General features: G+C 40.6%; 1 pseudogene; it reads left to right on the top strand.

Annotated features, from left to right (window-relative positions):
* Positions 1–6,258: 6,258 nt before the first annotated feature.
* The window catches only part of LOC135541060 (E3 ubiquitin-protein ligase MARCHF9-like), a 38,824-nt pseudogene continuing 19,012 nt past the window's right edge, over positions 6,259–26,070 (top strand).

Raw genomic sequence — 26,070 nt, 5'->3', positions numbered from 1 at the left:
CCAACATAGAAATATAATCACCTAGATGACCCACCCTAATCACACCCCGACCTAACCAACATAAAGAATAAAAAACTCTCTATGGTCAGGGCGTGACATTCCAACTGGTTTGAAATTGGGAATGTCCTCAAATTGTTCAGAGAACATTAAGAAACAACATTCTTCTTTGAGAATTTCAGTACTTCAGCATAACGTTTCCTTCAGGTTTCCTTATGGTTCTATTTAAAGTCATGTTCTCACATTGTTCCAAGAACATTAAGAAAATATCCCATAAAAACCACAAGAAAACTTTAGTAATGGTCAGAAAACTTTCAGAAAGTATACCCCTTGACTTATTTCAGATTTGTTGTGTTACAGCCTGAATTAAAAATGGATTAAATATACTGAACAAAAGTACAAGCACTACATGTAAAGCGTTCAGTCATATGTTCATGAGCTGAAATAAAAGATCACAGAAATGTTCCATACGCACCAAAAGCTAATTTCTCTCTATTTTTGTACACAAATGTGTTTACATCTCTGTTACTGAGCATTTCTCCTTTGCCATGATAATCTCTCCATCTGACAGGTGTGGCATATCAAGAAGCTGATTAAACAGCATGATCATTACACAGGTGCACCTTGTGCTGGGGACAATAAAATGCCACTCTAAAATTTGCAGTTTTGTCACACAACACAATGCCACAGATGTCTCAAGTTTTGAGGGAGTGTACAATTGGCATGCTGATTGCAGGAATGTCCACCAGACATGTTGCGAGATAATGCAATGTTAATTTCTCTACCAACGTCGTTTTAGAGAATTTGGCAGTACGTCCAACCAACCTCACAACTGCAGATCATGTGTAACCACGCCAGCCCAGAACCGCCAGTCTAGTATGGCATCGTGTGGGCGAGCGGTTTGCTGTTGTCAATGTTGTGAACAGAGTGCAGTGGCGGTGGGGTTATGGTATGACCAGACATAAGCTACGGACAATGAACACAATTGCATTTTATCGATGGCAATTTGAATGCACAGAGATACTGTGACGAGATCCTGAAGCCCATTGTCGTACCATTCATCCGCCGCCATCACCTCATGTTTCAGTATGGTAATGCACGGTCCCATGTCGCAAGGATCAGTACACAATTCCTGAAAGCAGAACATGTGCCAGTTCTTCCATGGCCTGTATACTCACCAGACATGTCACCCATTGAGCATGTTTGGGATGCTCTGAATCGACAGCGTGTTTCAGTTCTCACCAATATCCAGCAACTTCGCACAGCCATTGAAGAGGAGTGGGACAACATTCCACAGGCCAGAAACAACAGCTTGATCAACTCTATGCGAAGGAAATGTGTCGCACTGCATGAGGCAAATGGTGGTCACACCAGATACCTACTAATTGTCTGATCCAGACGCCCCTAATTGTTTTAAAGGTTTCTGTGACCAACAGATGCCTATCTGTAATATATTTCAATTGACTGATTTCCTTATATGAACTATAACTCAGTAAAATCTTGAAATTGTTGCACATTGCGTTTTATATTTTTGTTCACTGTATATTTTTTCTCTCACCCATCTACAAACAATACCCCATAATGACAAAGTGAAAACATGCTTTTAGAAATTATCGCAAATGTATTAAAAATGAAATACAGAAATATGTAATTAACATCCGGATCCACACCCTTGAGCCAATATATGTTAGAATCACCTTTGGCACCGATTACAGCTAGAAGTATTTCTAGGTGAGTCTCAAAGAGCTTTGCACACCTGGATTATACAATATTTTAACATTATTATTTTTTGAATTCTTCAAGCTCTGTCAAGTTGGCTGTTGATCATAACTAGACAGCCATTTTCAAGTCTTGACATAGATTTTCAAGATGATTTAAGTCAAAACTGTAACTAGGCCACTCAGGAACATTCACTGTCATATTGGTAAACAACTCCAGTGTATATTTGGCCTTGTGTTTTAGGTTATTGTCCTGCTGAAAGGTGAATTTGTCTCAGAGTGTAACGGTTTTCGTCTGGTGAAGGAGAAGAGGACCAAGGTGCAGTGTGGTAAGTGTTAATTTTAATAAACAAAATAAACTGAACACTGAAATGACAAAAATAATAAAGAGCGAGAATGAAAACGAAACAGTTCTGTAAGGAATACGCACAAAACAGAAAGCAATCACTGACAACCAAAATGGGGAAACAGGTTACCTACGTATGATTCTCAATCAGGGACAACGATTGACAGCTGCCTCTGATTCAGAACCATACCAGGCCAAACACAGAAATGGAAAACATAGAAAAACAACATTGAATGCCCACCCCAACTCACGCCCTGACCAAACTAAAACAGAGACATAAAAAAGGAACTAAGGTCAGGACGTGACACAGAGTGTCTGTTCAAAAGCAGACTGAACCAGGTTTTCCTCTAGGATTTGACCTGTGCTTAGCTCTATTCCATTTATTTTTATCCTAAAAAACTCCCTAGTCCTTGCTGATAACAAGCATACCGATAACATGATGCAGCCACCACCATACTTGAAAATATTAAGAGTGGTACTCAGTGATGTGTTGTGTTGGATTTGCCCCAAACATAACACTTTGTAGTCAGGACAGTTCATTTCTTAGCCACATATTTTGCAGTTCTACTTTAGTGCCTTATTGCAAACAGGATGCATGTTTTGGAATGTTTTATTCTTTACAGTCTTCCTTGTAATTTAGATTAGTATTGTGGAGTAACTACAATGTTGTTGATCCATCCTCAAAGTTCTCCTATCACAGTCATTATACTCTGTAACTGTTTTAAAGTTACCATTTGCCTCATGGTGAAATCCCTGAGCGGTTTCCTTCCTCTTCAGCAACTGAGTTAGGAAGGACTCATCTATCTTTGTAGTGACTGGGTGTATTGATACACCATACAAATTGTAATTAATAACTTCACCATGCTCAAGGGGATACTCTATGTCTGTTTGTTTGTTTTTGCCGTCTACCAATAGGTGCCCTTCTTTGCGAGGCATTGGAAAACATCCCTAATCTTTGTGGTTGAATCTGTGTTGAAATGACCTTACAGGTAATCGTATGTGTGGGGTATAGAGATGAGGAAGTCATTCAAAAATAATGTTAAACACCTAATATTGCACACGAAGTGAGTCAATGCAACTTATTATGTGACTTGTTAAGCAAATGTATACTTAGAATTTATTTAGACTGCTATTACAAAGGGGTTGAATACTTCTTAACTCAAGACATTTCAGCTTTTCATTTTTTATTAATTTGTAAAAATGTCCAAAACCATAATTCAACTTTCACATTATGTGGTATTGTCTGTAGGCCAGTGACACAAAATCTCAATTTAATCAATTTTAAATTCAGGCTGTAACATAACAACATTTGGAAAAAGTCAAGGGGTGTGATTCACCATGTGAATACTTTGTGAAGACATTGTACGTTCCGTTCTCTGCATCAACAAAACTCTCTCTATCCTCTATCTTGTTAAGAGTGTTCAGGTGTGTTGGCCATGGCCACTAATTAACTACACCTGATCTTAATGAGTGCTCGTTTCCTTTTAAATGGGGTATGTTTGAGTAGACTGAAATGAACAGCTTTGTTTGAGTTTAAAAAAAACATGGCATACGAGATCCTTCCTGGTGGCTCAGTGGACTAATTCCATGGATTGAGAACAGAAGATCATAGGTTTACCTCTCACTGATGCCATGCCACAATAAAAAATAAATGTGTTTGCATGATTAATGCTTAGGGAAATAAATGTATTTCTGTGCTTGGAGTTCAAAACAGTTAAGCGAGCAGTGTTGTTAAAAGTCTTATTGAAACATGTTCTCAGAACGTTATTTAATTATCTTCAAAGAAACTAGAATTTCCACTCTCAAAACATTATTAAAACCCCAGGAAAACTTTCAGGGAACCATAGTAAAACTTTCTGGGAACCTCATAGCAACTTAAAAATGTATGTTCCCAGAACAGACAAAATATTAACTTCCATTCTCAGAACGTTTAAAAAACGTTCACTTTTAATGTTTAGGAAACATATGGCTTTGTTCCCAGAACCAATGGGAAACCAAAAACCTACGTTCCCACAACTCCCAAGGAACTAAATGTGCTAGCTTGGCACAAAAATATTTCTCTAATACCTTCAATGCTGTTCTATTTGTACTTAAGTTAACCGGGCTTCTTAATGATACTATTATATACTTCATCATGACCCAGTTGGGTCTGAACACCTATAACGATAACATTCTGAAGGAGGGAAGCTCTTGTCTTAGTAAGTTGCCAACACCATGGTGAAGTTGGATGCTCTCAGGCAAACGAGCACAGGGCCCTATCCTGTCTGTGGGCCCTCAGTGGGCCCTCTGCCAGGACCCTCCCTGCCATGCTGGCCCATATGCCAGGGTATATTTCACTCAGAGTGGCTGGCTGCAATAACGGTTGCGGTAGCACCACTGAGTTGGGATGACCATCTGTCCACCAAAGAGCTAACAGGGCCTGGGCAGCCTGCAGCCTATCAACTACTAGACCAGAGAGTAGAATGATCTCCAGTCAGTTTGTTTGAGGGACCAAGATTATCCAGTAGTGCCTACTTTTAAGTACTCTTATAAGTCAGGGTTATGGGTGGGTGGGGGGGCGTATTAAGAGCATCCACAACATTCTGTATCCTATTTTGTATCATTTTCACTTTTAGAGTTTATTATTCCACTCTATTTGTTTGTTTCCGATGGTCAAAACCGCAGCAAATGACAAAGAGTAGTCAGGCTGATCATTGATTTGTAAGGACCCACAATAATGGGAAGAGGATAATTGGGTGAGAAGTTCAGGGCCAGGGAAGATAAGTCTTGGTGAATGTAGTATTTCTGGTAAACAAGCTAGACAGCTGAACTGAGAGAGTTTTCTTTGTACTTTGAACACGCTGCCTTGCCAGTACAATCTGTGTGCATTTCGTGTGGGTGACGTGGCTGAGTGTAGACAGACTGTACTCAGCCAGGGCGGTGTGTGTGTGTGTGTGTGTGTGTGTGTGTGTGTGTGTGTGTGTGTGTGTGTGTGTGTGTGTGTGTGTGTGTGTGTGTGTGTGTGTGTGTGTGTGTGTGTGTGTGTGTGTGTGTGTGTGTGTGTCTGTGTGTGTGTGTGTGTGTGTGTGTGTGTCTGTGTTGGTTTGAGTGTCTAAGTGTCTGTTTTGTGTACCTGTGTCTGTATCTTGTCAGTGTTTTTTTGTGAGTGTCTGTAGTCTTCTAGTGTGCTGGTGTGTGTTATTATTCAGACTGATGGTCACAAAGCTGCTCAGCCCTTGCAGATAACCTATGAGACATAATGGTGTTGCTTTGTTCTTGACCAATAGCCAATATTACTAATGTCTCTATGACATAACCACCACCCTCTTTCACCCTCTCGCTTTGTCCATCTGTTCCTTTAAATTTTACACTATATTTGTTGATCTCTTCCTTTGAATTTTACACTATCATCTTTCTTCCTTTTGTCATTTCTGCTTTCTCCCACGGTAGTTATCTCCCAATTACTTAGCTAACATTGTGTGCTGTAGTGGTGTCTCTCCCACTGACAGAATCTCAGAGTTAGCCTGCCTGGACAATCCACTGGCCTTTCAAAGGACATTGCATTTGACATTTGTATTTAGCAGACGCTCTTATCCACAGTCAGTGCATTGATGTTGTAGTCAACAGTTAGCCTGTTGATGTCAACTGACTGAGCTTATTTAAGCTTCATGTTCTTAAATAGATAGTATGAAATGTGATGTAGGCCTACCTACCTGTTGTTGATTTTTTAACACTCATACAGACAGTGGTTGTCAATTTTCCATTGTAGACTCTAAACCTAAATCTATTTTTCTCTCTACTTCTGGGTTCCCTGTCCTCTCTTGGCTCTTGTCCTCCACACACATGATCTCATTTCAGCACTAATATGTCAGCATATAATGAATTGTACTGGTTTTAATTATCTTTAACACTCTTGTTTCATCAGTTTAATTGATTAATACATTTAGTGGATGGGAGAGTGTGAAAATACTTGAAGTCACTGAAAAGTTTGTGTTATATTGTAACGCTGAGTATAAAGCTGAGTTATGGAAGTGGCAGACTACTAATATCAGTCCCTGTCCATTGACATTACATACACCGTTTAGATTTCCCGGGATACACTGACTAGATACACTGACTAGCACGTGGCCGCAACGTCACATGAAAATCAGAACCTCGGATAGCGGCTTCTGCCAATGCGCAGTCACACGGCAGATATTTTTTTCCTTCGCGGATAGACTGAGGAAGGAATAATCTTAGGAAAACGAGGTGACAACAACGATACAAAAAAAAACACATATGTGTTTCAATTAGGCTAGCATGCATTTTTATGGCAGGGTCCTCTGTTTGTCCGTCCACCAAATCTATTTCGATGGAGGCACTGCTGACAGAAGCAAGTATTTATACAATGCCACGTAAAATAGCGTTTTATTGTTGTTGAATGGACGTAATTAGTTATTGGTAGTAAACGAACCCGTTATTTGGTGGCAAAGTTGATCTGGCATGGCGATGTAATCGGTTTGCTTCGTTCCCATACTCTGGGGGGTTATTCCGTGGCATCTCTGTTCTTCCTGGTGTGTGTTCTGCAGGAGTCGCTGCAGGAAGAACAAAAAACAGCATGGAATTTCAATGGCAAAGGGATGTGTGTTCTTCTACAGGTTTTTGGTGTCTCGTCCTATCCTGTTTAAAATGCGAACACGTTGGATAGCGAAGTGGCTCTCGGACTTAGGTGGAGAGGGAACCGTGTGGGACATATTCTCTATCTATCAGCCAGAAAAAAACAGTGATGAAACAGGGGAAGAGAAAAATACGGTGTTCTGAAGTCTAGCATGCCATTGAGGGACAAACAAAAGAGATGGTTGTCAACTGGCCTTTTTTGTACGGACTAAACAGAGGAAAGCAACACCCAAAAATGAATCGGTGGAATTACTGATGACATAGCGACATCTGTTTTTTAATAACATTGTATATTATCCCTGAGCCTTCAACGCTACCCGCTCCACTCTATCTTGCTCCCGCTCAGCTTGCGATAGAATTTTCTTTCTGAACCTTGGACAGCTCCCGTTAAACGCAAGCTTTCCCATTGTGCCGTAAGTGACTGGATCGAAAATGTACATGAGGGGATTCAGTTTGATCCTATTGCTGTTTGGTTATGCTCATCACTCACACTGAAAGCTATCGGGAATTGTTGTATCGGCATCCGTTGAATCCCAAAAGAAACTGCCCATCCATGAAAAACTTCCGCATTGTCTATCGGCTACACATGGTAACAGAGAAAATGTAACAAGGAGTGATACAATATATTTACATTGTAATATTTTGATTTCCATTGACCAATATTTTTTGGTCGGCAGTCATGCTTTTTATAGAAACGTCTGATATTTTTGTTTTGATAGTATAGCCCATAGCAAGAGAAGGCGATTTGAACCAAATAGGTTTGCACTTTGTAATAATAATAGGCTACTTTACAAAGCCCATTTTGTCTCTCAAATCGTGCATAAGAAATGCCTGATTTATACAACTCAATGTATTGATACCTTCTATTTCACCCTACAGCCGCATTTTTCCTATGTGGGCTAGTTCATGATGTTAAAGTACCGGATCCGTATGTTTTTCAATGAACTGAAAGTGCTGGTTTTGATGCGGTCTGGCTTAAGACGGGGGACCGATTCTGACACAAACCCAGACAGACGAACAAGCAGCATGCGAGGGCTCGGGATAGGAGGCTGCGGGTGGCCACCCTTCGACTGCTCTACCCGGGACGACGAGGAAGAGTACTATGGCACCAATCCCCGGCCGCGGAGCCTGGCATTCGAGGAGAAGAATGCGAAGCTCCAAGCGAGCCTGGACACTGTATCGCTCACAAGCAGCTTGGACAGTGGCATGCGCTCGCCGCAGTGCCGAATCTGCTTCCAGGGCCCCGAACAGGTAGGCTTTCCTGTCCTTCACCTATCCATCCACGTCTACGCTACAGTTCCCTATGCCCCTGTTGGTTACCTATCGTCTCCCCATTGTTTCCAGGGCTATGCCTGTAAGTCCCTTCAAGGCTTCAAAGTTGGTTCTTCACATGTATTTTAGGTTTATACATAAGCCCATACTGCAGGGAAGCTCAGGCATCACCGTATGGCTAAGAAAAACAAGCATGTCTTTGATCAGGGCAAATACCAAACTTTTCTACAATAGATAAAGTCAGCCTTTGTCTCCAAAGACCCCATAAGATATACATTGGCTCCATGCAGACTGTTACCTTCTCTTGGAATCCAGAATAACTAATGCTGATACAAAGCTTTTAACTAAAACTTTGTTGACATGTTTCTGCATCCTCATGTTCCCGCTGCAGCCCAAACAGACAGTGATACAGCTTCCTCCCATTGAGGAGCATAAGCAGGGTTTTCCATCAGTGACTAACAGCTCCAGTTAAATTTAAGCAATGCAATTGTGACCCCATTAGGGTGCCACAAGTTTGGTTTCATGAAGCAACTCATTAAACATCAAATCTGGAAATGTCTCCAATGGGTCAAACTTTCACAAAGTGTTATAGAGAATTTACATCATGGAAGGCTATCAGTGCTGTGCCAATATTAAACATTATTGTATTGTTATCCTGTTTGAGGGACAGTTTTCCAATAGACAGCACTTTTTTTCTTCAATATAGTTGTTCGTATTTGGTTCCATACATTGTTCCATACACATATTGTTCCATACATACAGTACATGCAGTACCTGTCAAAAGGTTGTTCACACCTACTCTTTCCAGGGTTTTTATTTATTTGTATTACTTTCTACATTGTAGAATAATATTGAAGACATCAAAACTATGAAATAACACATATAAAATCATGTAGTAACCAAAAAAGTGTTAAACAAATCTAAATCTAAATATATTTTAGATTTTCAATTCTTCAAAGTAGCCACCCTTTGCCTTGATGGCAGCTTTGCACACTCTTGGCATTCTCTCAACTAGCTTAATGAGGTAGTCACCTAGAATTCATTTAAATTAACAGCTGTGCCTTGTTAAAAGGTCATTTGTGGAATTTATTTGCTTCTTAATACATTTCAGACAATAATTTGTGTTGTGACAAGGTAAGGGTGGTATACAGAAGATAGCCTTATTTGGTAAACAACAAAGTCCATATTATGGCAAGAACAGATCAAATAAGCAAAGAGAAATGACAGTCCATCATTACCTTAAGATTTGAAGCTCACTCAATCTGGAAAATATCAAGACCTTTGAAAGTTTCTTCAAGTGCAGTCTCAAAAACCATCAAGTTCTATGATGAAACTGTCTCTCATGAGGACTGCCACAGGAAAGGAAGACCAAGAGTTAACTCTGCTGCAGAGGATAAATTCATCAGAGTTACCAGCCTCAGAAATTGCAGCCCAAATAAATGCTTCACAGTGTTCAACTAACAGACACATCTCAATATCAACTGTTCAGAGGAGACTGCGTGAATCAGGCCTTCATGGTCGAAATGCTGCAAAGAAACCACTACTGAAGGACACCAATACGAAGAAAAGACTTGCTTGGGCCAAGAAACATGAGCAATGGACATTATATTAGTGGAAATCTGTCCTTTGGTCTAATGAGTCCAAATTTGAGATTTTTGGTTCCAACCGTTGTGTCTTTGTGAGATGCAGAGTAAGTGAACGGATGATCTCCGCATGCATGATTCCCACCGTGAAGCATGGAGGAGGAGGTGTGATGGTGTGGGGGTGCTTTGCTGGTAAGACTGTCAGTGATTTATTTATAATTCAAGGCCCACTTTACCAGCATGGCTACCACAGCATTCTGCAGCGATATGCCACCCCATCTGGTTTGGGCTTAGTGGGACTATCATTTGCTTTTCAACAGGACAATGACCCAACACACCTCCAGGCTGTGTAAGGGCTATTTGACCAAGAAGGAGAGTGATGGAGTGCTGCATCAGATGACCCGGCCTCCACAATCACCTGACCTCAACCCAATTGAGATGGTTTGGGATGAGTTGGAACGCATGAAGTGAAGGAAAATCAGCCACCAAGTGCTCAGCATATGTGGGAATTCCTTCAGGACTGTTGGGAAAGCATTCCAGGTGAAGCTGGTTGAGAGAATACCAAGAGTGTGCAAAGCTGTCATCAAGACAAAGAGTGGCGACTTTGAAGAATCTCAAAAATAAAATATACTTTGATTTGTTTAACACTTTTTTGGTTAGTACCTGATTCCATATGTGTTATTTCAAAATGTTGATGTCTTCACTATTATTCTACAATTTAGAAAATGTTTTTTTTAAATTAAAAAACCCTTGAATGAGTCCAAACTTTTGACTGGTACTGTAAATACATACATACTGTACATAAATACATACATGTTGTTTCATATATTGTGCCAATGCAGATCTTTTAAGGTTAAAACAGGCAGTGGTTCCACCACCAAGAAACAAATAAAGATTAATACTGTAGCTATATAACAAGTAGTGTAAGACACTATTGTCACGACTTCTACCGAAGTCGTTGCCTCTCCTTGTTCGGGCGGTGCTCGGCGTTCGACGTCACCGGTCTTCTAGCCATCATTGATACATTTTTCATTTTCCATTGGTTTTGTCTTGTCTTCCCACACACCTGTTTTCAATCCCATTCATTACCTGTTGTGTATTTAACCCTCTGTTTCCCCTCATGTCTTTGTCAGAGATTGTTTATCGTCAGTGTAGTGTTTTTGTATAGGTGCACGATGGGTCTTCGTACCCATATTTATTTATTATTTCATTTGTCTATTTAGTGTTATGGAGCATGTTACTTGGACTTTATTAAAAGACTCCATTTTACACTCCGTTTGACTCTCCTGCGCCTGACTTCCCTGCCACCTATACACATATGCCTGACAACTATGAAGAAAACAATTGCTTTAATATTTATTGCTCCGAATTTTAAACAAAGAACAATAACCTGTAGGCCTAAGTGTACAAACATATATTTTTTTTACATAGTTTGCATATATAGCACAGGAGGTTGTTGGCATCTTAATTGGTGAGGACGGGCTCGTTGTAATGGCTGGAGCGGAATTAGTGGAATGGTATCAAATACATCAAACACGTGGTCCTCCTCTCAGTAGCCTCCACTGATAAATAGAGATGGATAATGCTAGCTAACTCCTGTGCATACCTCCTGTGCATACCCGGATATCTCAGAGGCGTTTTCGTGTGTCATGTCATAGATAACATGGGTAGAGCAGAAGTGCTTTCAATAATAATCTGTTATAATTTGCTTCACTGTCAGTCAGAACCTGACACTACCTGACACATCATTTCATTGTCTAGTTTTGTGTTACATTTGATGAATATACATAAAATCAACAAATGTCACCATGTCATTGGATTTAGGTTAAAAGTTTTTTTATTTTTTATTATCTTACCCGGTGGGAAGGTCCTGTGACTTCATCACAGGCAGAAAGGAAAACACAAATAACTTCAAAAGAAGTGTAACATGTGAGGGACCAACAATGACAATAGGACATCCATCAGATTGAATACAGTAGGACATACAGTAGATACATTGAAATACAGTAGTAAAGTGCATCATGGGGTAATGCATTTAATGACATTTGCCCATTTATCATGACAACGAATCACAACTAATCAACAAAGATTCTTGTCTGTGCAAAATATTTGAAACACTGACAAGAAACACATACAAAAACAACCCTTAAAAGTCTATTAGTGATTGTAGAAAATGTCTTTTTCTCTACCAAATACTTTTCCTGTATACTTGAGTGAATTAAATGAAAATGTGTTTTGTTAGAATTATTTGACTGTTTGTTTAAAAGCAACAACAAAAAAGGCCTGAGCTAAGTCTCCCTGTAAGCGAGCCTTGGGCTGTAATATTATAGTTAGAAACTGTCTCTGTTCCAGCACCATGTCCCATGATATAAGTATCCACTGAGGGAATCAAATGAGACAGAACCCCTGAATACTTTTAATTAGCCTTGGTGGTGTCCTTTGAAAGGAGGCACGTGGATCCATTGATAGAACGGAAATGACAACATTGTGTGGAGTTGATTTATAGGAGTGTCGTGATGGGGACTTACTGTGCAGGAGAATAAGAGAGATGAAGAGAGGACTGTGGAGTCTGCAGAAACCCTGTACCTAGGGGTATAGTGCCCTAACCTTATCACAAATCTACATACAGTGTATTATTCCACCGCTGCACTGGGGAATGATAATCCTTTCAAACCTCTAACTGTACATGTATATTAAATGGGTAAAATGTTCTCATTAGTTGAAAGACTGCAGATAAAGAAAAGCTTAGGAAGGGGGTTTCAAATGGGAGGTCGAGGAGTCTCTTATCCTAGATGAGAACATGTTTTGAAAGTGTATTAAGTATAGTTCTAAGAACATCCTTGAAACAGCTGGCTATAGCTCTATGTTATTTGCAGTGAAGTGGTGGTGGTGCACGTGTATGGACCCAGGCTCTGCTGGTTGGAAAGGGCTGATGTGTAAGGCATTGGACTGCAGGCAGAGTCTGACATTCATCCAACATCACTGGAGAGACATGCTCATGGAACCTATAAGTGCCCACAGTGGATTGTCAAGATGGACAACTGTCCCACATGCAATCCCATGGTTTTAGCTGAAACTCATACCATGAAGATTGTACTCACTCCACCCTTTGTCTTCCTACACATTCTTCTATATACCTGTGTATTAGTGCTCTAAATAGAAACGATACAGAAAGTGGTCATTACCATATGGGTGGAAGAATCTGATCACCTTGTGCATGAATAAATATATGCTGTTTTTTTCACATGGGTCTAGTCAGAGAGGAATGTTGTAAATCATGTCCCCGTCTGGTGTTTCTGGAGCAGTAGTAACTCTGGAATTATGCACATGTCAAAATATGTGTGTTTGCGTGTGTATGTGTGTGTTTGTCCGAGTGTGTGCCAGTGTGTGAATGCATGCGTGAAAGTGTGTGTGTGCGTCTCATTTATATGGTACAGGCCAAATTATATGGACCAGGGCGAGAGCAAGATCATAAAGTAGAGATGATAAGAGATGGAGAAAGAGAATGGGGGAGGGGGAGGGGAGGGGAAATATACAAAAGAGAGAGAGGGCTTCAGAGAAAAGGGGGGAGAGATGGACAGTAAGGTAGAATAGTACAGTGGGGAAAGAACAATAGAATGGGGAAAAAGGTGATGAAAATAAAATGAATATTTTAGGCATTCTCTTATCTCTTTAAACCACATGGTTAATTGAGAACCTACATTTTTTATTTGCCTTTGCAGCTTTTGTCATGATGATTCTGTGTAAGCTATTCACAAAGACTACTCCTTGGCTTTGATATTGTTACAGTATGACATTTCCATGCATCAGCCCATTCTGTAGCTAGGTTATATTCAACTTGATAAACACTTGAATGCCAGTTATTTTTTCAATTCAGGAAGTAAACTAGAATTCCAATTCCATTTCCAAATGTTTATCATTGAAAGTCATTGAGGGAACAAGCAGAGTATTTGGAAGCGCACAACATTAATCACCTACAATACCACTACAACAACTATATGACTCCTCTATAAGTTTCTCTAGTACAGTCCCAGAAAAAATAGTGATATGTAGCTCCATTTGTCCCTTCAGGAGAACCCTGTGAAAATAGGCTCCAGATAGAACCCTTTTCAGGTCAGATAGAAGCCTTTTGAGTTCCAAATTGAACCTGGGTTCCAAATACAGATGTAGGATCTTATTTTGAGGCAGTTTGCCACAGCAGGAAAATAACCCTGCAGCAACAGGAAATGTGAATAGTATGTGGATTATAATTAATGGACATTTTTGTAGGGTTTGATAAATTTTTTGTTAGGGCAAATCAAGTCTGACATTTCAAAAGGGGAAATTGCAAACTTTAGAAGCCTAAACCAAAAGTTTGCATTTCTCAGCAACACAAGAGTGACATCTGTAGAACCTGTTAAAGGGTGCTATTTAGAACCAGAAAGAGTTCTATCTGATCTTAAATTATTCTGTAGGGGAATCTTTTTGTAAAGGGTTCCTCTAAAGCAGGGGTGGGCAGCTCCAGTCCTCGAGGGCCTGATTGATGTCACACTTTTTCTCCATCCCTAGCAAACACAGCTGATTAATCAAATTACATTCTGAACTGAAGATCATGATTAGGTGATTATTGGAGTCAGGTGTGTTAGCTGGGGCAAAACTGTGACACCAATCAGGCCCTCGAGGACTGGAATTGCCCATCGAGGACTGGAATTGCCCATAGGGACAAATGGTGCCATATAGAACTATTTTTTTCTGAGAAAGTAGTCTATTCTCTCCTCTGTCTCCTCATCGATTTCTCAGGTTAAGTGTCTCAACAGATGATGGCCCAGCCTCCCTGGCGTTTGCCATTTACCTTCGACAAACACAACTAGCCACCTCATCAGGTGGTATCAAATATTCATGCTCATTAGCAGGCCACCCTCCAGTGATGGGGGTGACTCCCTGTTGACACTCAACCTGAGACAGAGAGATGGACATGCTGTGTCACTGTGCATCAACCAGGCCTGGGCCTGTATTCACAAAGTGTCTCAAAGTAGGAGTGCTGATCTAGGATCAGGTCTACCCTGTCCACATAATCTTATTCATTATGATCATAAAGGAAAACTCCCTCCTGCTCTGAAACTCTTTCTGAATACAGGCCCTGATGTGTGTCATGTCATGTAAACTGTCTGTCTCAGCCTCTCACATTCTGTACCTTTATTGCTTTCTCTGTGTATTGTTTTTCTTGTATCTGTCGTTTCCAATTTTCCCAATAGTTCTACAATTGTTGCTTCTGTTCTTCCATGTTCCATACTCCAAGCTTCCAAGGCTGTTGTGTGCTATTATACATGGCCTATAAGTACATTTCCTTGGTTACTAAAAATATGTTGTTGGCATGAAGGGTATGTCATCCCTTGGTTCGTTAATAACCATTGATTAATGATAATATTATCACCTAGAGCCATATGTATCAAGCGTCTCAGAGTAGGAGTGTTGATTCAGGTAAATGTTTTCCTTTTTTTATCACAATGAATAGGATTACATGGACAGCAAGAACCTGATCCTAGATGAACACTCCTACTCTGAGACACTATATAGACATGGCCCCTTATCTGCCTATCTATAGCTTCCAAATTATAAAGACATCCTCCGCATTTCATAGTCATGAGATTATCACTCCAGCTCACAACATTGCATCAGGCTTATATCAATATCAACAGGCGACACCATTGAATTCATGAAGACATTACTGTTACACCGATCTCCTGGTATCTTTCAATCATAATGTCATCATTGGTCCACCTGTCTCTCCATAACATCACATTAACAAAGACCATTGGTTCACCTAGCTGTCCACTTTATTTGATTCATTAAGGCATTATGCCCAAGGAGCAGATTCACGTACCCTTGACTTACCCCGTTTAATGTTGCTGGTGCTTTTTTGCCCCAGTCCCTTCCATCCTTGCCAGCTGAACCATCAACTCGCGTGGATATTTACATGCCCCGAAACAAATCATATTTATATAACGTTGTTGTGATGGGCACTCTGTGCGTGTTTTGGGATGGGAATCAAGTTTGGTCCCACCCATGCCCCACACCCACCCATCCCCCACACACACCCATGCCCCACACGGCCACTCCCTTCCCTAACCCCATATTCTTTATCCGCCAAAACATCATAGGGACAGAAAGGCAAAGATACATATTGTCACGTTCTGACCTTAGTTCTTTTGTTATGTCTTTGTTTTAGTATGGTCAGGGCGTGAGTTGGGTGGGTTGTCTATGTTCTTTTTTCTATGATTTGGGATTTCTTTGTTTGGCCTGGTATGGTTCTCAATTAGAGGCAGCTGTCAATCGTTGTCCCTGATTGAGAACCATACTTAGGTAGCCTGGTTTCACCTTTGAGTTGTGGGTGCTTATTTCCTGTTTAGTGTTTTTTGTCTTTCACCTTACGGGACTGTTAATTTGTTATTTATTGTTTTGTTCAGTGTTCTAGTACGTCATTAAAAGCTATGAACACTTACCACGCTGCGCATTGGTCCTCCTCTCTTTCTCCCAACGATGAACGTTACACATACAGTACAATCCAGCTAACAATTGTTGGTTCTCAGAATGTTCATAGGTATTTCTATAATAGATTTGTATCTGCGTATTCAAGGAATGATCATGCCAGATACATTCCATGAATAGGTCAGAAACGTTTTCATAACACTGAGGAGACATTCTTTGAAAATGTCATTAGCATATGAAGAGAATGTTTTCTATTGACCATGTCTGTGAGCATTAGATGCTTGCTGAGAATATTACTTGATTGACGATGAATTCACTGTTGCTCAATTACTACACCCAGACATCTTACTTTATTCTTACTGAACCCCAAGACTGCGATACACTTGCTTTCAGGTTTGAAATACAATAACATTTTCACAGAATGAACAACAAGGAGACCAATAACACTATTCAATGCAGAGAATAAAATATGTGCAATAGGGGTGAGAGAAATTAGTCATAATATTTTGGATTACTTAGAGGATTGATCACATTGGAAAAAACTCCCTCTGTGATGTCACTACTATGAAGGCGCTGACCAGCACTGACAGACTGATTACTCCACATAAAATACGCCCATGAAAAATTGACCGCATTAAAGTTCAAGTGTGTTTTGCAAGTGTGCGTAATGGTAGGGTTTTCATGGCACAAGCCATTGGCTTTCAGGATGGCCATGCCACACTGACAAACAGGCAGTGAGCTGACTCACCGTCCACTCCATCCCCCTCCCTCCCTTCATCCGTCCTCCCCTCCGCCTCTCTCTCCTCTCCCTCTCTACAACAGCCCTGTGGCTATCTGGAACACAGAGAGAGAGAGAGAGAGAGAGAGAGAGAGAGAGAGAGAGAGAGAGAGAGAGAGAGAGAGCAAAGACAGAGCCTTAACTAAACTCACAATAACATGGGCTTTCCAGAGAGGGGAGAGGAGACATAAGAAGTGAGAGAGGGGGAGTACGAGAAAGAGAGAGAGAAAGGTAGCGGGAGAAAGGGAAACAATGAGAGGGGGAAACAGGAAAGCGAAAGGAGAGAAAGAGAGTGAGGGGGGAGAAGGAAAGGGGGATGGGAAGATAAAGCTGTTTGCACTTTAGGCATTTAGAAAAGAGCAGGAAAACGAATGGGAATCATTATCGCTGTGGTAATGAGAGCATTTACAAAAACATACAGGCTTATTCCAACACACTCCTCTGGTAGCCACTGTCTTTTCATTCATTATCCCTGTTACATTTAGCTGTAATCCGCACAGCCAGCCCTTACCATTACACTCCATCTCCGTTTTTCTTTATCCTTCTCCTGCCCCAAGTCTGCTTTCTCAAACCCAGACAAATGACAACAGCAACAACAACAACGATTGTACACAGTATGATGATCAGAATTGTGCTCCAAACCTATCTAGACTTTCACTGCTACGAATACTGATTTTATTTTTGAAGATATATCCTGTGAGTCAATGATTTTCATTTAATATAATGTTAGGGTAGTTCGGCGGGAATCTGGATTAGCATCTGGATTAGCAGCAATGCCATTCTCTCTCAAATCATGTTCCACTAGTACACATTCTTTAAATCAATACATTCTTGCCATTCTTATTTACATTTTTGAAAAGATTTTCTGGAATCGTGCCAATCATTTCCAATTAATGTGGGGGCTATATCTGGATTAGCAATGTCATCCTCTTCCAAATCATGTAAAACTATACATTCTCTCCCATGAACATCCTTGATTATCAATCATGAGCTAAGATCATTCTCAGCATTTAACAATTTCCTTTCATGTTCTGTGCTTGTGTACAGTAACCACAATGCAAACTTTAATGCCCCAGTCACTTATCCACTGACATTTATATGCCTCTTACTGTATACACAATGTACAATCCCTGTACACAATTTTGTAATGTGTTGTAGTGGGCTATCCTGGCGAATGTATACCATCTTATTACCATGGAAATGCTTGTCCTCTTCCATCCTCCATCCTTCCTCTACCACAGTGAATAATGTCCAGCACTTGATGGCAGGACATAATGGAATGGAATAAATTATCTGACCCTGACCTCTCACCTCAGCCAGTTGCTATATGACATCACAATTTCAGAAAGCAATCCAGGGATATTGCTAGATATCAAGTTGTAGGTGTACTCATGTGTGTCTCAGATGACAGATGGATTGGCAGAGGCTGTACAAACAACACCCTTATTCAGTGGGAAAAGTAAAGAGAAAACCCTGTGTACAGCAGTGCGTCTAGAAGTCCAGGTGCTGGTTTTGGCAGGAACAACTATTATTCCAAAACAAGTGTAAAAATCCCACATGTTTTAGAACATCCGTGTCAGCTTCACCAACCATTCAGTGCTTATCCAGCTAAAAACTAACATTCCCACAACTTTAGAGAACCTTCCCTTTAGGTTTCATTAGGTCATTAACTAACGTTTTCAGAGGAATGTTCCTGTGATGTGCAAGCAATGTTTCCAAGAGACCAATCCCTTAATGTCAAATAGAACTTACCCAAAACGTGGTTACCATTTCTCAGAACATAAGATATTCATGTTATAAACACGTTTCATAGGAAGATTGTGAGAACATTCATGTGTCCAGCTTTCTGTGGGTTAGGAGAATATTCCACTAACGTCCCACCAAATATACACAGAACATGGTTGGCATGTTATCAGAATATAAAATAAGGTTTTAGAAACATTTCAAATCAAATCAAATGTTATTGGTCACATACACATGGTTAGCAGATGTTAATGCGAGTGTAGCGAAATGCTTGTGCTTCTAGTTCCGACAGTGCAGTAATATCTAACAAGTAATCTAACAATTCCCCAACAACTACCTAATACAAACAAATCTAAAGGGATGGACAAAGAATATACACATATAAATATATGGATGAGCAATGCCTGAGTGGCATAGGCAAAGTGCAATAGATGGTATATGGTACAGTATATACATACAGTGGGGCAAAAACGTATTTAGTCAGCCACCAATTGTGCAATAGGTACACTTCAATTATGACAGACAAAATGAGATTTTTTTTCTCCAGAAAATCACATTGTAGAATTTTTAATGAATTATTTGCAAATTATGGTGGAAAATAAGTATTTGGTCAATAACAAAAGTTTATCTCAATATATACAATATATACCCTTTGTTGGCAATGACAGAGGTTAAACGTTTTCTGTAAGTCTTCACAAGGTTTTCATACACTGTTGCTGGTATTTTGGCCCATTCCTCCATGCAGATCTCCTCTCGAGCAGTGATGTTTTGGGACTGTTGCTGGGCAACACGGACTTTCAACTCCCTCCAAAGATTTTCTATAGGGTTGAGATCTGGAGACTGGCTAGGCCACTCCAGGACCTTGAAATGCTTCTTACGAAGCCACTCCTTCATTGCCCAAGCAGTGTGTTTGGGATCATTGTCAAGCTGAAAGACCCAGCCACGCTTCATCTTCTCAATGCCCTTGCTGATGGAAGGAGGTTTTCACTCAAAATCTCACGATACATGGCCCCATTCATTCTTTCCTTTACATGGATCAGTCATCCTGGTCCCTTTGCAGAAAAACAGCCCCAAAGCATGATGTTTCCACCCCCATGCTTCACAGTAGGTATGGTGTTCTTTGGATGTAACTCAGCATTCTTTGTCCTCCAAACACGACGAGTTGAATTTTTACCAAAAAGTTCTATTTTGGTTTCATCTGACCATATGACATATGACAATCTTCTTCTGGATCATCCAAATGCTCTCTAGTAAACTTCAGACGGGCCTGGACATGTACTGGCTTAAGCAGGGGATACGTCTGGCACTGCAGGATTTGAGTCCCTGGCGGCGTAGTGTGTTTCTGATGGTAGGCTTTGTTACTTGGTCCCAGCTCTCTGCAGGTCATTCACTAGGTCCCCCCGTGTGGTTCTGGGATTTTTGCTCACCGTTCTTGTGATCATTTTGACCCCACGGGGTGAGATCTTGCATGGAGATCCAGATCGAGGGAGATTATCAGTGGTCTTGTATGTCTTCCATTTCCTAATAATTGCTCCCACAGTTGATTTCTTCAAACCAAGCTGCTTACCTATTGCAGATTCAGTCTTCCCAGCCTGGTGCAGGTCTACAATTTTGTTTTCTGTTTCCTTTGACAGCTCTTTGGTCTTGGCCATAGTGGAGTTTGGAGTGTGACTGTTTGAGGTTGTGGACAGGTGTCTTTTATACTGATAACAAGTTCAAACAGGTGTCATTAATACAGGTAACAAGTGGAGAACAGAGGAGCATCTTAAAGAAGAAGTTACAGGTCTGTGAGAGCCAGAAATCTTGCTTGTTTGTAGGTGACCAAATACTTATTTTCCACCATAATTTGCTAATAAATTCATTAAAAATCCTACAATGTGATTTTCTGGATTTTTTTTCCCTCATTTTGTCTGTCATAGTTGAAGTGTACCTATGATGAAAATTACAGGCCTCTCTCATCTTTTTAAGTGGGAGAACTTGCACAATTGGTGGCTGACTAAATACTTTTTTGCCCCACTGTATGAGATGAGTAATGTTAGATATGGTAACATTATTGAAGTGGCATTGTTTAAAGTGACAAGTGATCCAATTATTAAAGTGGCCAGTGATATGAGTCTCTTTGTAGGCAGCAGAATCTCTGAGTTAGTGATTGCTGTTTAGCAGTCTGATGGCCTTGAAATAGAAGCTGTTTTTCAGACCTTCGGTCCCAGCTTTGATGCATCTGTACTGACCTCGCCTTCTGGATGGTAGCGGCTGAACAAGCAATGTCTCGGGTGGTTGTTGTCCTTGATGATCTTTTTGGCCTTCCTGTGACATCGGGTGGTGTAGGTGTCCTGGAGGGCAGGTAGTTTGCCCCCGGTGATGTGTTGTGCAGACCACACCACCCTGGGGCAGCAGGTAGCCTAGCGGTTGGAGCGTTGGGCCTGTAACTGAAAAGATGCTGGATCGAATTTCTGAGCTGACAAGGTCAAAATCTGTCGTTCTGCCCCTGAGCAAGGCAGTTAACCCACTGTTCCCTGGGCGCCGAAGATGTGGATGTTGATTATGGTAGCCCCCTGCACCTCTCTGATTCAGAGGTTAAATGCGGAAGACACATTTCAGTTGAATGCATTCAGTTGTACAACTGACTAGGTATCCCCCTTTCCCTTTCTGGACAGCCCTGCGGTTGAGGGTGGTGCAGTTGCCATACCAGGCAGTGATACAGCCTGACAGGATGCTCTCAATTGTGCGTCTGTAAAAGTTAGTGAGGGTTTTAGGTGATAAGCCAAATTTCTTCAGCCTCCTGAGGTTGAAGAGGCGATGTCTGTGTGGGTGGACCGTTTCAGTTTTTCCGTGATGTGTACGCCGAGGAACCTCTCCAGTACTGTCCCGTCGATGTGGATAGGGGCGTGCTCCCTCTGCTGTTTCCTGACGTCCACGATCATCTCCTTTGTTTTGTTGATGTTGAGTGAGGGGTAGTTTTCCTGACACAACACTCTGAGTGCCCTCACCTCCTCCCTGTAGGCTGTCTTGTTGTTGTTGGTAATCAAGTCCACTGCTGTGGAGTCGTCTGCAAACTTGATGATTGAGTTTGAATCGTGCATGGCCACGCAGTCATGGGTGAACAGGGAGTACAGTAGGGGGCTGGGCACTCACCCTTGTGGGGCCCCAGTGTTGAGGATCAGCGAAGTGGAGATGTTTTTTCCAACCTTCACCACCTGGGGGTGGCCCTTCAGAAAGTCCATGGCCCAATTGCACAGGGCGGGGTCGAGACCCAGGGCCTCAAGCTTAATGATGAGCTTGGAGGGTACAATGGTGTTGAATGCTGAGCTGTAGTCAATGAACAGCATTCTTACATAGGTATCCTCTTGTCCAGATGGGATAGCGCAGTGTGATGGCGATTGCATCATCTGTGGACCTGTTTGGGCAGTATGCAAACTGAAGTGAGTCTATGGTGGCAGGTAAGGTGGAGGTGTTGTGATAAGGGGTAAGTCAAGTCCTGTACAATGCTTTAACCGTATCATACAAATTATCCTTAAAGGGACCACTCTGAACATTCCTCAGAATACTTTGTCACCACTCACGTACGTCAACGTGTTAGTGTGCTAGTTGTATATTATTATTTTTCTATTCTTACTTCAAATGATCATCATAATAACCCATTATACTCAATATTATGTTACTTTATCTATAATAACCCATTATACTCAATATTATGTTACTATAACTCTAGTAACATTATACTCAATATTATGTTACTTTAACTCTAGTAACCCATTATACATTTGCGTTACATCACAAATTCCTCATCTAGATTAGTGTTCTATTCATACTGGGGTTTAGATATTTACACTAGCTCTATTTAGCATCTTATTCGGAAATAGTTCTCTCTTCTTTCATATCCCCATACATAATAAAGTTATACATCAAACTCCACTGATGAGACATGTTATCCTCATATAATCTAAAGTCATGTTATCCTCAGAAACATGTTATCCTCGTTACCAATGAGACATGTTATCCTCGACATTAACGAGGCATGTTTTCCTCCTTACTAATGAGACATGTTATCCTCTTTACTAATGAGATGTTATCCTCTGAGATTTCTGAGATGTTATCCTCCTTACCAACAAGACATGTTATCCTCTGAGACATGTTATCCTCTGAGTTTTCTGAGACATGTTATCCTGCATTGTAGATCCAACGGCGGAGTTGGCCAGACCTTAGATAACGTTACTAATCAGCTCCCACAGATCCCACAGAACTGGAAAACTCAGCTCAAAGAACTAGTTGTTGCATTCATTCACCTCTTTCACACATAAGCTAGTCCCTTGACAGCTCTCATTCACTCAATACTTAATAGCTAAATTTCAATACTCTTATTATCCATACTTCAATCTTATTATCCAAATTCCAAAAGTCATAATTTCAATCATTTGTTATCCAAATTTCAATCAGCAAAATTTAAATAAAGTTAAAATGTCATATCTCACAATCACACACCTTTCACATCCACATTCACTGAGTACTATTCCCAAATACACTAGGTAATTTCCTCATTAACCACAATCTCCAATGATTCTCTCTGTCATAACTTGCTATGCACATAAATAACACCCTGTACTCAAAAACACCTAGTGTTATTTTTTATGGCTGCAGACCACATAGACATTTCTTGTAAATGCCTACAGACAGCTGTCAGCGAGGCTTTCCATGGTACCGTTACACGCTCGCTCTAGTCTTCTCATTAAACGAGGGAATAGTCTTCTCTCTATAAGACTGTGGGTACCTTTTTATGCATTACTCACCTTGATTTTCTTTTTACACAGATTCATTTAAATTGATTTACTGAAATCAGTTGCCGTCCCTCAATTGTTAGTGGATGATGTGACTCCTCCTGGGCAGATCACAGTAAGAGTCTGGTCTGGGTTGGGTCCTCGCCCTCTTTTGGTCAGACAGGAATTTCCCTCACGCTTCATAAAATGCGCCACCGGTTTTCCTCGCAGACCCCCACTGGAAAACTCCGCAGGCAGAATCAATCATGCTGTTCGTTGACACCAAATTGTTGTGGAAAAATTACACAGGGACACTCAATGTCAATTTTTCTCTTTATATTTATTTCTTAGCTTGAAAAAGTGGTAGAATTTGCGAAATAATTTACCCTACCCTACTCTTGATGGCTATTTCTCAAAAGTTTCCGACAGCATGTCAAGCAGAACTACTAAGAAGTAGACCAAAACCATTGCTGATCCAGGCACAATGGATCTAGTGATCCAAAAGATGACTGATAACATTACTAAAGTGATCGATGTCAAGATAGGAATGGTCTTAGAAGCAATAACAGGCCATTCAGCCAAACTACAGAAGGTTGTCAAGCATGGAAGGAAGAATTGCTACTGTGGAAACTTCAACTACACCAATGCACCTGTTTCTCAAGACACTTGAGAAACAGGTGCATGAAATGGCGGAGCACATTGATGACCTGGATAATTGAGGACGGAGATGCAATTTCCTTAGAAATGTTTACAAATTCATTATAAATAAAAAACTGAAGGGACACGCTCAGTTAAATTCTTTGAGGAATGGATTCCTTGGTGCTGAATCTGATGGTATTCAGCACACAGGACCAAGGGTCTCATTCTTCAAAGACTACTCCACGGCGGTTGTACGAAGGCGTTTGATGAGGTGAAGAACCAACTCGAGAGAATGAAGATAGACTACTCACTTCTGTACCGTGCCACATTGTAGATTATGGTCAACAGAACGAACGCCTAAGAAGCTTTACACGGTCTTACCTATTCTTTGCACTGACTAAATTTAGTCTAGGTGACAACTTTATAGAATGTGTTAAGGTTTTGTATGATGACCCTCAGGCTAATGTCCTTACTAATGGGCTAAGGTCAAATAGCTTCTCCACACACAGAGGTACTAGACAGGATTGTCTTATGTCCCCTCTCCTATTTGCGCTCGCTGGCGGAGGCCATCAGAGTAACGCACGCTATATGGGGTCTGCTCATTGGTGACGTTCATCATAAAATAAGCTTGTATGCTGATGATGTTTTGATATTCATCTCTAGCCCTGAGACTTCAATTACATCTCTTGTTAATATTATTGAATTATTCAGTGTATTCCCAGGCTACAAGATTAACTAAATCAGAGGCTATGCCACTTGGTAGTTTTAGCTTTGTACCTACTACCGCTCCCCCCTTTCCTTTTAAAATGGTCTCCCTCAGGTTTAATGTATCTGGGTATTTTCGTAACTCCCAAATTCTAGCAAATGTACAAAGCCAATTTTGACACAATAAGACAGGATCTGGAGTGCTGGAACTCTCTTCCGATTTCATTATTGGGTAGAATATCCCTCTTGAAAATGAATATTTTACCTAGACTACTTTACCCAATCCAAATGATCCCAGTCTTACTTTCCAATAAGGTAATAAGATATTTAAAAGGCTGGTTAAGTTCTAGGGGACTTGGATCTGCCCAATATGAGGTTTTATCAATGGTATGCCCACTTAAGTTATATTTCTGACTGGATTACAAGTGATGACTCCTCTATTTGGTTAGATATTAAGACTTATTTTTCAACAACAAAAAAAACTTGCATAATCTTTTATTTTTCAGAAGCTTCAAATCTGTAAAAGATTTCTGCAATAATCCCATCACACTTAATACACTCAAAGCATGGAGGTCAGTTCAACATTTTTTGGGAAGGTCCAAACTAACCTCTGCTCTTACCCTGATTCTTAACAACCCAGATTTTGGACCTGGATTGCTGGATGCTGGCTTTAACATTTGGTTTAATAAGGGTTTAGGCAGACAAAATAATTTATTCAGTGATAAGATGTTATTGTAATTTGAGCAGATGAGAAACAGTGACTCCCAAAGCAGGACTTTTTCTGCTTTCTACAAGTTGGACATTATATTTTGAAGAGCACCACCTTGATTGGCAACCCTGATGTGTCTGTCATTGAAATAATGTTTTTTTTCTTACAAAGGAAAATGTCTGTGAGTGTATTTTATGATGATTTAAGGTCATTTTCTACTGTTAACACAAGTGTGGGAGAAAGAATTGTCTGCTACTATTGACGAGGTGACGTGGGAGGACATTTGGAGATATGCAAAAACAAGATCTGTAATCGTACTAGAGCAATCCAATTAAGAATAATACACAGATTGCATAGATCCCTGAATCACAGACATGCTTTTAGCATGCTCTTCCTCTTCTCCTCAGTGTCTCAAATGTAAAACTGATACAGGCACCCTAACACATTGTTTATGGTCACGTTCCAAAGTACAAAGGTACTGGTCTCATGTTCTTCAAGAAATCCTAGGGCCGACCTAGAATTGGACCCAGTTTCTTTGCTATTAGGTCTCCCTAATAGGCATGTTACTTATGTGGGTAAGAGGAGGCTTTACAACATCCTTACCTTCTCAAAAACATCCTCTTACAGTTGATTAGTGTGAGCGGACCAAGTAATTGGGCGTCACTCTAAAGCGGGAAGGTGGAATAAACGAGTCAGGAGTAGGTTTTCTTGATTGAACACAGT

The sequence above is a fragment of the Oncorhynchus masou genome, chromosome 6, assembly GCF_036934945.1.
Source record: "Oncorhynchus masou masou isolate Uvic2021 chromosome 6, UVic_Omas_1.1, whole genome shotgun sequence".
NCBI classification, from domain to species: domain Eukaryota; kingdom Metazoa; phylum Chordata; class Actinopteri; order Salmoniformes; family Salmonidae; genus Oncorhynchus; species Oncorhynchus masou.
This window is presented reverse-complemented; position numbering and strand designations above follow the sequence as displayed.